The sequence below is a fragment of the Thunnus thynnus genome, chromosome 9 (assembly GCF_963924715.1).
Source record: "Thunnus thynnus chromosome 9, fThuThy2.1, whole genome shotgun sequence".
Taxonomy (NCBI): domain Eukaryota; kingdom Metazoa; phylum Chordata; class Actinopteri; order Scombriformes; family Scombridae; genus Thunnus; species Thunnus thynnus.
The window spans coordinates 18,808,758-18,820,733 of NC_089525.1; the positions used below are offsets into that span (position 1 = coordinate 18,808,758).

General features: G+C 39.0%; 1 long non-coding RNA gene across 3 annotated transcripts; it reads right to left on the reverse strand.

Annotated features, from left to right (window-relative positions):
• Nucleotides 1–1,508: 1,508 nt before the first annotated feature.
• LOC137189509 (uncharacterized) lies at nucleotides 1,509–10,727 on the reverse strand. 3 transcript variants are annotated; one of them, XR_010929650.1, is made up of 4 exons: nucleotides 7,183–10,727; nucleotides 6,509–6,595; nucleotides 6,315–6,389; nucleotides 1,509–6,150 (listed from the first exon to the last, which is right to left on the reverse strand). It is a non-coding gene; the product is annotated as an uncharacterized lncRNA (long non-coding RNA). The 3 variants fall into 3 exon arrangements; XR_010929651.1 differs by having other exon boundaries at nucleotides 6,333–6,595; XR_010929649.1 differs by having other exon boundaries at nucleotides 6,315–6,595.
• Between the last annotated feature and the right edge of the window lie 1,249 nt (nucleotides 10,728–11,976).

Here is an 11,976-nt window from a genome sequence, read left to right on the forward strand (position 1 = left end):
CTTTGGACTGTATTCTGTCTGAGTTGCGATATCTAAAGCTTCATGTTACTAATAGCTTTTGCATGTGGGTCATTTTCAGACCTTGTTATTGCTGCTGTGTAGTGAAGCAGTCCTGAAGACAGTACATTTGCAGTCAGAATGTGCAAACAGCAGAAACAACTGTGTCTGGAGATAGAACTGAAAGTCGGTCATTATTAATTAATCTTTTGCTCAATCGCAGCGCTAATTGGGTTGCTGATAAACATACTTTGCATGTAAGTTATGTTTCTAAAGCATGAATAAGTGAGTCAGTTGAATAGCGATGCTTCGTAATTGTGTTGTGATTTGTAAATTGAAATAGAATATTGATGCGAGCCGTTCCATTAAGCCTGTGATAACTGCATATCAGTGCTCGCAGTGCTCGCTTGATGTTGTGTGTGTATGTGTGCCTCTGTCCATGTGCGAATAAATATACTATATACTATATAATATGGGTGTGTTTGTATACATGCATGCATGCTTGTGTGTGTGTGTGTTTTGTGTGTGTGTGTGCAAGCTTTAAATAACATCTATTTTTAAACCCATGTGATCTGTGTCATGTTAGAATTCATTGTATGTTTGTGACTTACATAAGGCACAACATGTGCCCCATTAAGCTCTGACTTGAGAAGAAAGCATGACATTTTATCTAGTCATGCAAATCTGGAAAAAAACATTCAGTGTGATCATACATAGCATGTAAAAGTATTTGTGTTCATGTCTGTGCAAAGATGATATTGGAATGCTGAATATTTTCAAGTTGATACAGTTTCATGCTTTAATGTCATTCATAAACAGGGTCTGTGCTTGACATTGAGCAATTACTTTCCAGTCAGGCTATTTATGAAAAGCCACTCTGAGTGTATTTGTCTGAGTATACTGTATAAGTACATCTGTTTTATTTTGAGTGGGTGTACTTCCTCGCCGTCACCCACTAACCCAACTTTAGATATGATTCAAGCTCTTGGTTTGCGTCTACAAATGAGCTCATTGCTCTTCCCGTTAGGTAATCAGCAGCCATCCTCCTATCTATAGAGCAGAGAACACTCCCAAGAGACCGCTTGAAGTGAATCTCTGCTAAACTCCACTCTGCACGTCAGTCTGCACTCACATGAAAAAGAAGCAAAGTGAAATAGACCCCAGTTGCTGATGAAACACACCCAGGAAAAAAAATAAATCATCCTGCGTCGTCCAGCGCTTACACATATCCCAGTGTTTAGGTTCCTTTCCATCATCCACACCTAGTTTCAGTGTGTGACACTAAACGTAACTCATTCCTTGGGTGGGCTATTTTAGAACTAATGACTAAAACAGGGATGACTCCTCATTTCCTTCAGTTTCTCACATCTCTCTGTGTCTTTGTCGCTAGCTATGTGTTGTGTGTCTCAGCTCGCTTTTATCTCCTTGGTAACGGTGGTAGAGGGAAACCCGTAATCAACGGACAAAATCTGACTAAGAAATTCCTCCACTGCTCACGAAAGCAAACCAGCAGTATCCCAGAATAGAAGTTATTGAGCCCCAAAGGCTTGGTTTGTGCTCTGGTGTACTGAAGCACAAGAATGGGGGGAGGAGGGAGCAAACGGAGGTGTTGAGCTGTTTAATTTAATCCATGACAGTTGGACATTATTCAATCAAAATCTTTCTCCCAGGCTTTGAACAGAGGGAGAAATAAAAAAAAGGAGAGGGAAGTGGGTCACGCCTTGGTCAGTTGTGGAAATCCAACTCAGCACAGATGTGTGACACCAGGAGTCCTGGCACAGCTTCTTTCAATACAAAAGCTGGACAAAGTTGATAAACACTCAGTGCCTGGTGGCTATTGTCCAAAGTGTGTCGGTGTGGCCTGAGCCGGTGGCCAGAACAGAGTAATTCCTTTTAGGCTCATTGAAACAAGCAGATGGATTATCTCTACTACTGTAATGAACCTATAAAACCCGGCTCGCGCTGTGTTTTTTGATCAGGTGTCTGTTATGCAATGAGCTATGCAAATGCAGTTGATTTATTTAATCTGCTATAACCCTTGAGTATAGTTAAGACCAGGCTGATGTGTGCAGCTGTCTAAATAGCCGGTGAGGCCTTGAAACAGTCAGGGAGGGCAGTCTCCCTCTGTGTGCCACTCCAGGCGAAGCTGCAAAGCTGCAGTCTGCATGGGAAAAAGACATGTAATAGTACACACCACATAAACGTAGCAGCAATTTTGCTTGTAGAAGCTTAAAAAAAATCTTCTGTGCAGTGACCAAATAACAATTTACGGACAGCATGACCTCTTTTGGTATAATCTACTATTGCTAGTTAGTAGATTGCTTTTATATATGTTCTGTATACTGAAATAAAGAACGTGACAAAAACATGTCATTGGTGGTATTACTGAGTTTATTACTGCAAACAGCAACAGAAAACAGTCATTAAGATGCTTATTTGGGGCATTTTTATAAAGAAAGAAAGGCGTGGATATATCACTACCAACTAGAGTCCTCTGTCCAGGGAAAGCTGGATTATACAGCGTTACATGGTGTCCTTTAACATAGTGATCAAAGACTGGCCAGATTGGTAAACATTTCGCAGTGTGCAATTTACTGGTGTCACAGTACATGATTGGGGGGTTTTGAAGGCCTTACATTTCAAACAATTAGCCTGTCACTGCTGTTTTGGCCACCAACACACAAAACACCAGTGAGGTTTAAAATTAACTTGCGGTATTTTACTAAATTACAGATCCCCGGCTTCCTTAAGAGAACATTAATCCCTGCTAGATCAACAGACCAAAGCCCCAGAGGAAGCGTTGGGCGCTCTTCTCTGCAGAGAATTATGGGATTTCCCTCAGCGCTGGACCACCAGATGTTACATCAGAATGGAAGACATGTGTCAACTGAGCTCTTTGTGGCGGGAAGAGCCGGCACGCAGCACAGTATATGTTGTTTTGAGAAGAATTTGTTTTGAAAAATATGAAGCGAATATAACACGGTGTCCTGCTGCTTCATACGTATGAAAAGATCAGCAGAGGCACAGAGGTGAGGTGTCTTCTTTCTTTCTTTATAGTCGTTGATTTTCTCTCCCCGCTCTGATTCAGTGGTTGAGAGTATATCATTGTACCCCTGAAACCCCCTGACGGGAGAATAAGAGTGAGCACAGCAAGACTTCTGAATTTTATATTGTGTTTATTTTAGTTTTCGCTGTATTAGTTTAAGAGTATCTCTGAAGTTTGCAACTCTACAAACACAATATGCTGCAGTGTTACTTGAGGTCATTTAAAAACTCAGACACAGGTTATCGTGTGGAAATATGTTCAGCGAAGCCGTGTAGTTATATTCTGACATTGCAAAAATGTTAAACAAGTTTGTATTTTTTCAAGTTTTATATTTTTCAAGTGTAGTAAACTTGACATAATTATCATCTTCAGTAACACTTATCCAGATCTATCTGGATCTGGCAGTCATCACTGTGCCAAGCAGGTTAAGCTTATCCACAGCTGGTAATGGTGCAAGTTGTTCTTTCAATGACCACAGACCAAAGTGTGAACACTAAAACTCCCAACACCACCAGCCTCTGACAAGCACCCCACTATCCAAAAGGCTCGTTCATTTGGCTAATCTCCACAGCTCCACGAGTAGAAATAGAAGCTATTATATAATCGAATGAGGTTATACTCTGCACTGAGCCACAACTGAAAATAAAATATACTCTCATAAACTCCTATTATGTCATTGCAGAGGAACATATTAAATCTATTTTAGTTTCTTACTCTCTCTTTCTGTGTGCATAAAAATTCCCGCAAGGTTATTTTGCATGAAAATGAATGAAGTTGGATGTATTTTATGGTGCTGATCAGTGGTGTGAAACACAATTTAAAATTCCTGTTCCACTGAGTTTATCTAATGATCATCACAATGACATTATTTTCCACCTCTCAGGTTATACTTCAAGCAAATGTTCTCAGTAAAGTGCCTAGTGATATAACAGCCAACATTTACAAGTGTACACCTATAGTATATTGGCAACAGATATCAAATGGCAATGAGTAAAGAGTAAACAAGTAAAAATCATGTTAATGTGGCACTACAATACTTAAGTTTAGCATCAGCGTTTTCTGCAGCGGACCATCCAGGTTGCTGAATACGGCTTGTTTTTCTATCATTTTCTGTGACCTATTAGGATTCATGCAACATTCCTGCAACAAAATCATATTTGTTGATGTTGTGACCAAAGCAAATGCTTAGCTTGTTCAGTTTCTTGCCTTTTTGTTTGTTTATTTGTATGTTAAGACAAAGGTACACTTCATGCATAGTCAGCCAGTGACTCATCCCAGTTTACGCAATGGGACACTTTAGCTAGCATTTGACATTATCAGACAACTATCAGTACCTCCCAATGATGCAGTCACAGCCAGTATGAACAAGAGCCCCCACTGTTGTATTGTGAGAACCCTTCTACATGGGCAGACTCCAGTAGCATGCAGTGCCATTTTAAACAAGGATGACATTCTTTGCACTGTGCACACAGTTGGTCTGTAGCGTGACAACTTCACATCAATTCCCATCAGCATCGTCGATGTAGGTCACAGGAGAGCAGTTTTCATAAGCATTTTTTTTTTTTCACCGCAGCGCTCCAAGTGCATTGGATTCCGTATCTCAATTTAGATTTGGCAATTAGTTATATAGTGAATAGTAAAAAAGCTGTAAAGTTGATGAGAAATTACACTTTCACTACTGCTCAGACTTTGGTTGCACACAAACCCTTTACCGTGCACGTGTTCGATCCAAAACTCATTAAAAAACTGCTTTCTGCCAGTTCAGCAGCTGTGTTCATTGACTAGCTTTATAGGTATATAAATGAGATGCATGTCAGTGTGTTTAGGACTTTGAAACTTTGAGGTTGTTTGAGTCGCATCCAAAAACCATGGCGTCATCTTTGAACATCTGTGGTGTTACTCTTCACAACCAGCAAAATCATTTAAATTGAGGTATAAAACTCTGCATGCATTCAACGCCAAATTAAGCCAGAATGTTTCTTTCTTTCATAGTGATATCTGATATGCATATAACCAGAGTCAATTAACAACAGTGGTTTTCAGAATGTATTCTTAAATTAAAGATCCATCTTTGACTTTAAAAACTGAATATAAATGTGTGCAACGTGACCAAATCAGTAATATTCATCTGTGTACACATTTATGCAGCATATGTACATATGTGTGCATGCTGGTGAAGGTTAAAGTGCTTGGGCTGCAGTATGAAGAAACTTAGGCGCTGTGCAGGATTGGTCCTTTAGCACCATGGGAACATGTCATAGTTATTTACAAATGAACTTATTTGCAATGGTAAGCACACTTGAGCGTCTTACACAGGGTCTTAGAAAGAGGTAAACTTTGCTCTGATCCCCTTTCAAGTTTTGGATCAGATTATACACAGAGGCAGAGAATATTGGGAATGAGCTCCTATTGTTTGTGCCAGCATGTAATGGCTGGTCCCAGTGAAGCTTAAATCCATATCAGCTCCTTATCATCCTATGAAGTATTCAAAATGTTTTCTTTGCTTGGGGTGTTATCAAATGAACTTCATTAGTTTCACATAGTAATTCTTTTTGAAAAGCCTAATCTGGAACACTGAAATTCATCCTACAGTAAAGGTTTTTATATAATTTGTAGCATCAGTATCCAGACAGTATTTTATTGACAGAAAATGGTGGTTGCAATAGATAAAAGACATAAAAGGACCCTGGAATAACCAGTAAGTGTGATGACACATTGATTTGTTTGGCTTTCTTTCATTTATGAGTGATAAACTGTCCAGACATGCCAGTGTTTTCACACATGAAGTGTTTGGCGGGAACACATAGAAGCTGATCTCTGCTCTGGTAAATGGATTATTTTAGTCTGGAGGCCAATATTGGGAAAGCACCAGTTCTAAATCCACCTACTGATAAGGTTTGACCAGAGCGAAGTGAGGAACGAATGCAGGGACACTGGAGGAAGACAAAAAAGAGCAAGTTATGAAACCATGACCTTAATCTGTCTATTGTATTTGTGCCATATAGAAGACATAGACTCTTCATATCCACACTACATTGGCGCCCTTCAAACACATTTAACCTAACGATGGACAGCAGGAATGTTCTCTCATCTGTGATCCACATGACCTGAAAACAAACCAACAGAGCCAGAGATTAGTGTGAGGTTACATGTGAATAAATGTAGGTCAGTTGATCCAACACCGCAGAATGTCACATGCCATAACTTTAAGTGGAAGTGTAAAAGTATATCCTGTGTTCCTGTTTGAATGTCATGCAGATATGTAGCTCACATGTATCAAGTTTACAACCTTGCTGGAGTCCGATCATGTCACATCACTGCAGCTGAAGAAGAACAAGAGATCCACCTTGATAATGAAAGGAAAATAATCTAAGACAGACGTGAAACTACTCACAGGTGAGCTAGCGCAATAGTGAATGGTTTTATGATGAGTTCATCATACTGACAAGTGACACATTAACTAACCTTTTCCTGTGTGTAACCACCAAGCATTGAATCATCAGACAAATATTTGGCGTTGTAGTCAGTAGCATTGAATATTCCATTTATCATCTGGGAATTTGAGAGTTTGAATTAATATGCTTTGGGAAACGTAAATGGAGGTGGCAAAAGAAAAAGTGCAAATGAAATGAAACAAAGGCTGTGAGCACAAATATATTCATAAACTTGGATGACATTAATAAAAAGATATGTAGAGTTAAATGTTTATTAATGCAAAAATGCAAAGTTCATTTTAAATAAAAGTGCATTATCATTTCATGAGCTGGTGTCTAAGTTACTATGTTACCACGCAGCACTGATGTACATGCATCTGCTAAGCATACAATATACTGTACACAGGATGGACAAAATAATGGGAACACATGAAAATACAATATAATATAAGCGTACAATGTTCAGTTTTAGTTGAAATCTTTGTCAGAGGGTTTTATTCTGCTCTATATGCAGGAAATTTGTGTGTGTTTGTTTGAGCATTAGCTTGCTCAGTTACCAGGACTCCCCATATATACTATCTGAAGATAGATGGTATCGCCCTCACATGCAAAGGCTCTTCAGATACAGGAAACAGCTGGTCCCTAATCTTGCTCAGCTCTGCATTCACATTTTAAGGGGAGTTGACCCACTCTTCAGTGACCGACCTGTGCTTTGACAGCTGACAGGAAAACATTCAGAAGTAGGCTGGTGATCCTTCCTGTCCAACTTACAGGCCCACAAGTCCCTGTGGCCACAGTAGAGAGAGAAAGCATGTTTGTCTTGTCAGTGAGCCAGAATAGCTTTCCCTCAGGAAACTCCTTGAAAACGCACAGTCAGACCTGAATAGAGCTCTGTGAGTTCTGCGCCGCAGCTGAGGCAGCACCAGGAAAAGCCAGCAAGATTTCAAATCTTCTCTCAGTTTATTTTCATCTCTGTGATACTGTGAGAACCTATTGTTATATCTCAGATAGCAGGAAATAGAGGGATTATCGTGAAATTGAAACTCAATTGTCTCGCACTGAGGTGTCAGTTACAAGTTTGATATGTGCTACCAAGAGTCTCCAACACTTCCAGTTTCCATCCAGAGACACCAGGCCTACTGATTGACGTCACTGGTGATTTTTGCGGAGCACAACCATTCTTAAAACCAATTAATCACCTGCATCTACGTATAAATATATGTTTGCTCCTGTTAATTCTTGCAACTATGAAGTTCAACATGAACAATCCGTGCAACAGCATTTCCCCAGACATGTGCGGGTCACCAAGACAAAGAAGCAGGACCATTACCATTTCCTTGACCTTGTTTGACTTTGACACAGACAAAACCTGTTCCTTGGGGAATATGAAAAGCCATTGTATTTTTTTCCATAAGTTGTTTTTACTGCACAGTCAATGGCTTCCTGTGTTTTAATGTCTTATTATAAACATTATGCGCTTGACTTTTCTTGATTCTATTTCTGTGTGAAAACCTCAGCTCAGACCCACCAATGGCAAAGAAAAAAAACCTTTAGTATTGTCATATAATGCTTCAGAAAGTAGTCTGGATGTTGGATTGAGAACAACATACAATACTATATAATCTTATACTCTTACAGTATGATTGTGTCTGCAAAATGTTGTTTGATCAATTGCCTGAAAAGCGGTTTTGATTGTCAGTGTTAGCTCCTTAGTTGGGAGGCCCAAGAATCAGGTATTGTCAACCATGCAGTATCACATATATATCAGTTTTACAGTATAATGTGTATTCACTGTCTTTATGTGCTTGTTCTTTTTAGTCACAGGGGTGTAGATCCTGTCCCAGTATACACTGGGCAGAACATTCAGCAGTTTTATAAATAATGAGTTACAGATACAAAGAATGGCCCTATATCCTGACCAGCAGAAAAATGGAGCGCTTCCTGTATGTGTAATTGATTTACCTCAGCTGCATTTGTTGCTTGACTTATGTTCTGTATCATATGTATTTAGCTGAAAGAATCAATTAGAAATACATCCAGCATGTTTACAGGGCCTTGAAACATGCTAATATTCATAGAACTTTGTAAGAATAAATTTTGTTTATTTGGCACTTTGGAAAGAACAGACTTTACAAAGTTTTACAACATCTGGAGAAAAAATTTTGAAGGAAAAAGAAAGAAAAGATTGAGAAAATAGTATATATTATTATAAAGATAATAGCCTGAAATAGCTTTGTAAACATATCGTCATACCTGATCATTGGTTTCATAATATCCTGTCTTATCCTTTGATCCTTTGATGTTACAATGTTCACATTATTATTATTATTATCAACATCTTTTCCTGCAGAACTTCATATGAAAATCATGTTAATCTAATGTATAGGATGCCAGCACATACTACAGTTTGATGGCTAACAAAACACAGTTATATATATTAAGTTGCATACTGCAGTGACCTAAATAATGGCCTTAAAAAAGACATAATTACTGTGTGCATATGTGTTGCGGTGGATTTCAGGCAGGGAATCAAAGCAAACAGCAAAGTAAGCGAGACTAAGGCACACACACTTCAGCACACACATATTGTATGTACACAAACCCTCTGGTTGGGGAGCGTTGCGTGTGAAGACCGTCTGCAGAGCTAGACAGTCTGCTCTCACCTCTGTCTGCCTCAGAAGTTATGCAACACAGGCTTGGCCACACAACATGCTACCCTCTGATTGGCTTGATGGAACTCACTGATTTGAATACCCTTCCCCCGAAACGGTTGCTGTCTGGAGTTCAACCGAGAGGAGGGCTGTTTTGAATGAATGACTGTGAAGTCAGTTTTAGAACATACACAAAACTGAAAAGCCCTCCGTCTAAAAGTCTACTTTTTTCTCTCTTTTGGCAGCTGGACACAATAGAGATCTTAAGACAAAAAAAAATGTTCTGCTGTTCTGAGAGAGAGTGAACTGAGTGAACTGAAAGTAGGAAAAACATGAAGTTAAATCAACAAACCTAACCTCCCTTGGGTTCTGGTTTCAGTAGTGTAATCAAATATGGGAGGGAACTGCACTTCCAAAGCGTGACAAGTCAAAAATGAAAAAGCTGTCTTACATAAGAATCTGAATTCCAGTTATGCCTGCTATGAGACGCATGGGAAAGATATCCTTTTTCTGTTTGACCTCCTCATCCAAGACCAAATATAGAGTGACCAATGTTAAGCCTCAGCAAAGTCCTCAACTATGTAACCTTGAAAAAAAACGCAATCTCATTCTGCTTAGAGCTTATAAACAGCATGGACCACCGAAGATGATAAGATTTATGCTGGCTATTTCATGCTGCATCTCCCTTGACAAGGCAACAGGCAAGCCTAACACCCTTGGAAAATGTTATTTTGTGATACAGACATGATGTTTCTTGGAATCTGTGCAAAGAATCCTGGAACTCATTTGACATTATTCACAAAAAACAAAACTAGTGTTGTTGTTTTTTAGGGGAATAACACACCCTTCTGTTCGTGCAAAAAGAATGTGGGTTCATTCCAAAATGTGTCGGTTAAAACACCATGCTGACGTATTTGTTATTCATTGAGAAAAGTGTGAGGAAGTTTTTAGTGCTAGTTTGTACTTTGTCACCTGCACATACATGCTGAATCATGTCATGGTCGTTCTTCTTTCTGCTCAGTTACCAAAATGCCAGGTCTTACATAAGCGAACAGCTCTGTATCAACACATCAGTTCACATATCTTTTATCACTGTTTGATATTGCCACAAAAACACACACACACACATTTGTTCTGCTGACAAGCCCAACAAGCACAAACAGAAGTGACCTGGTAGCATGTCTCCTCCCATCTTCTCTGATCTTCTCTCCCTCTGATGGTCAACATGTCAGTATCAATCCATGGTATTAAATTGACTGGCCTTGGCCTGCATCAGGGAGAGAAGCACAATAAATCAGACAAAAGCCCTGTCATTTTCCCTGCCTCTCTGGTCCAGAGGTGAGTCACCGCCTAAAACAAACACAACACCAGTCATCAGGATATCTACTGTACTTGATGCCAAACACTGCTGTACGTGTTAAACTGTGAGGGCTCTGACCTGCCTGGTATCACTCTCTGTACAGGTTGTCTTTGCTAGCAAGGCTCTGTTCTTAGAAATGTTTAAAAATTACCACATATATTGATTTTCGATGCTCAGGAGTCATAGGGTCACCCAATGAATTATGTTCTATTTGACTGCTGTTAGTGTGTCTGGAACAATTTCGGCGATAAACTGTGATCATATCTTTTGATATAAATCATGAGTAATATCAATAAAAAATCATTTTGCTGTTCTTTTTTGGTGTTATACGCCTGTATCTGCAAGTTTGTAGTCTTGATATGATTTATGTATTCTTATGTCTTTTTGTTTTTGCATTCAATCACATAGTTATTGCCAATATACTGGATGATAATCATACAAGACATATTGGAGGGCACCGTGGGTATGCATATGAAAAAAAAAACCTCAGTAAGTAAAGCAGATGAGAGGATTTGCAGAGTTCAAAGACATTGATGCAAAAAAAGAAAAAGAATTGATCAGCCACACTAGAAGTTAGCCCCAGGAATAACAAACTAAAATAGTTGCATTACATGCATTCAATTTTCAATAACTGATTTTTCACTCAAGTTGCTGAAGTGGCACTTTTGGCAGATCTAAAGAGGTTAACTAAGAGATCTGCGTTAAAAGGCTGCAAGTCTTGCAGCAAAGCAAACACGCGATCTGGCCTCTAACATACACAAAGATGCATCTATATCCAGCTTGTTCGGAATGTACAGTACAGTAAGGTACAGTGAGTGCTGGAAGCCACAAACTCTCAGGCACTGAGTACAGTATATATCATATTCTCATGTGCAGCTGTCACTTTTATGCCCCTGGCTAGAATGGTCCAATTCATTAGTGGGGCCCGAGGTTATCTCGGGGGGTTTATTTATGAGGTGATACGACCAGTTCATGATATGTCACCATGTTATCAAACCGTGTTTAAGGTGTGTGGTGAGTTATTAGTGACGTAGGAAGAAAGGCGGCAAGCTGATAGCAGGGTCAAGAGTATGTGTGTGTGTGTGTGTATGTGTAAATGTGTGCATGCAGTTTGCAGTACAAGTAAAACTACATTCAAAAGTAAGTACAACAGTATTAGCAACAAAATGTACCTACAGTATCAAAAGTACTTGTTCTGCACAAAAAGCGTCCAGTATTATATATTACATAGTTAGATTGGTAATACTGATGCATCAATGTGTAAGCAACTATTGTAGCTGGTATTTTCTTCTACAAAATATCCTAAACTTTATTACTATTTTTTTATCCTAATATGAAAAGTACCTACAGCTGTCAAATAAATGTAGTGGAGTAAAAAATACAATTTTCCTCCAATTGGAATAGAAGTATAAAATAGTGGAAAACACTCCAGTAAAGTAAAAGTTCTTCAAACTTCCTCAAAAGTACCAAATTCAGATATTTTAGTTT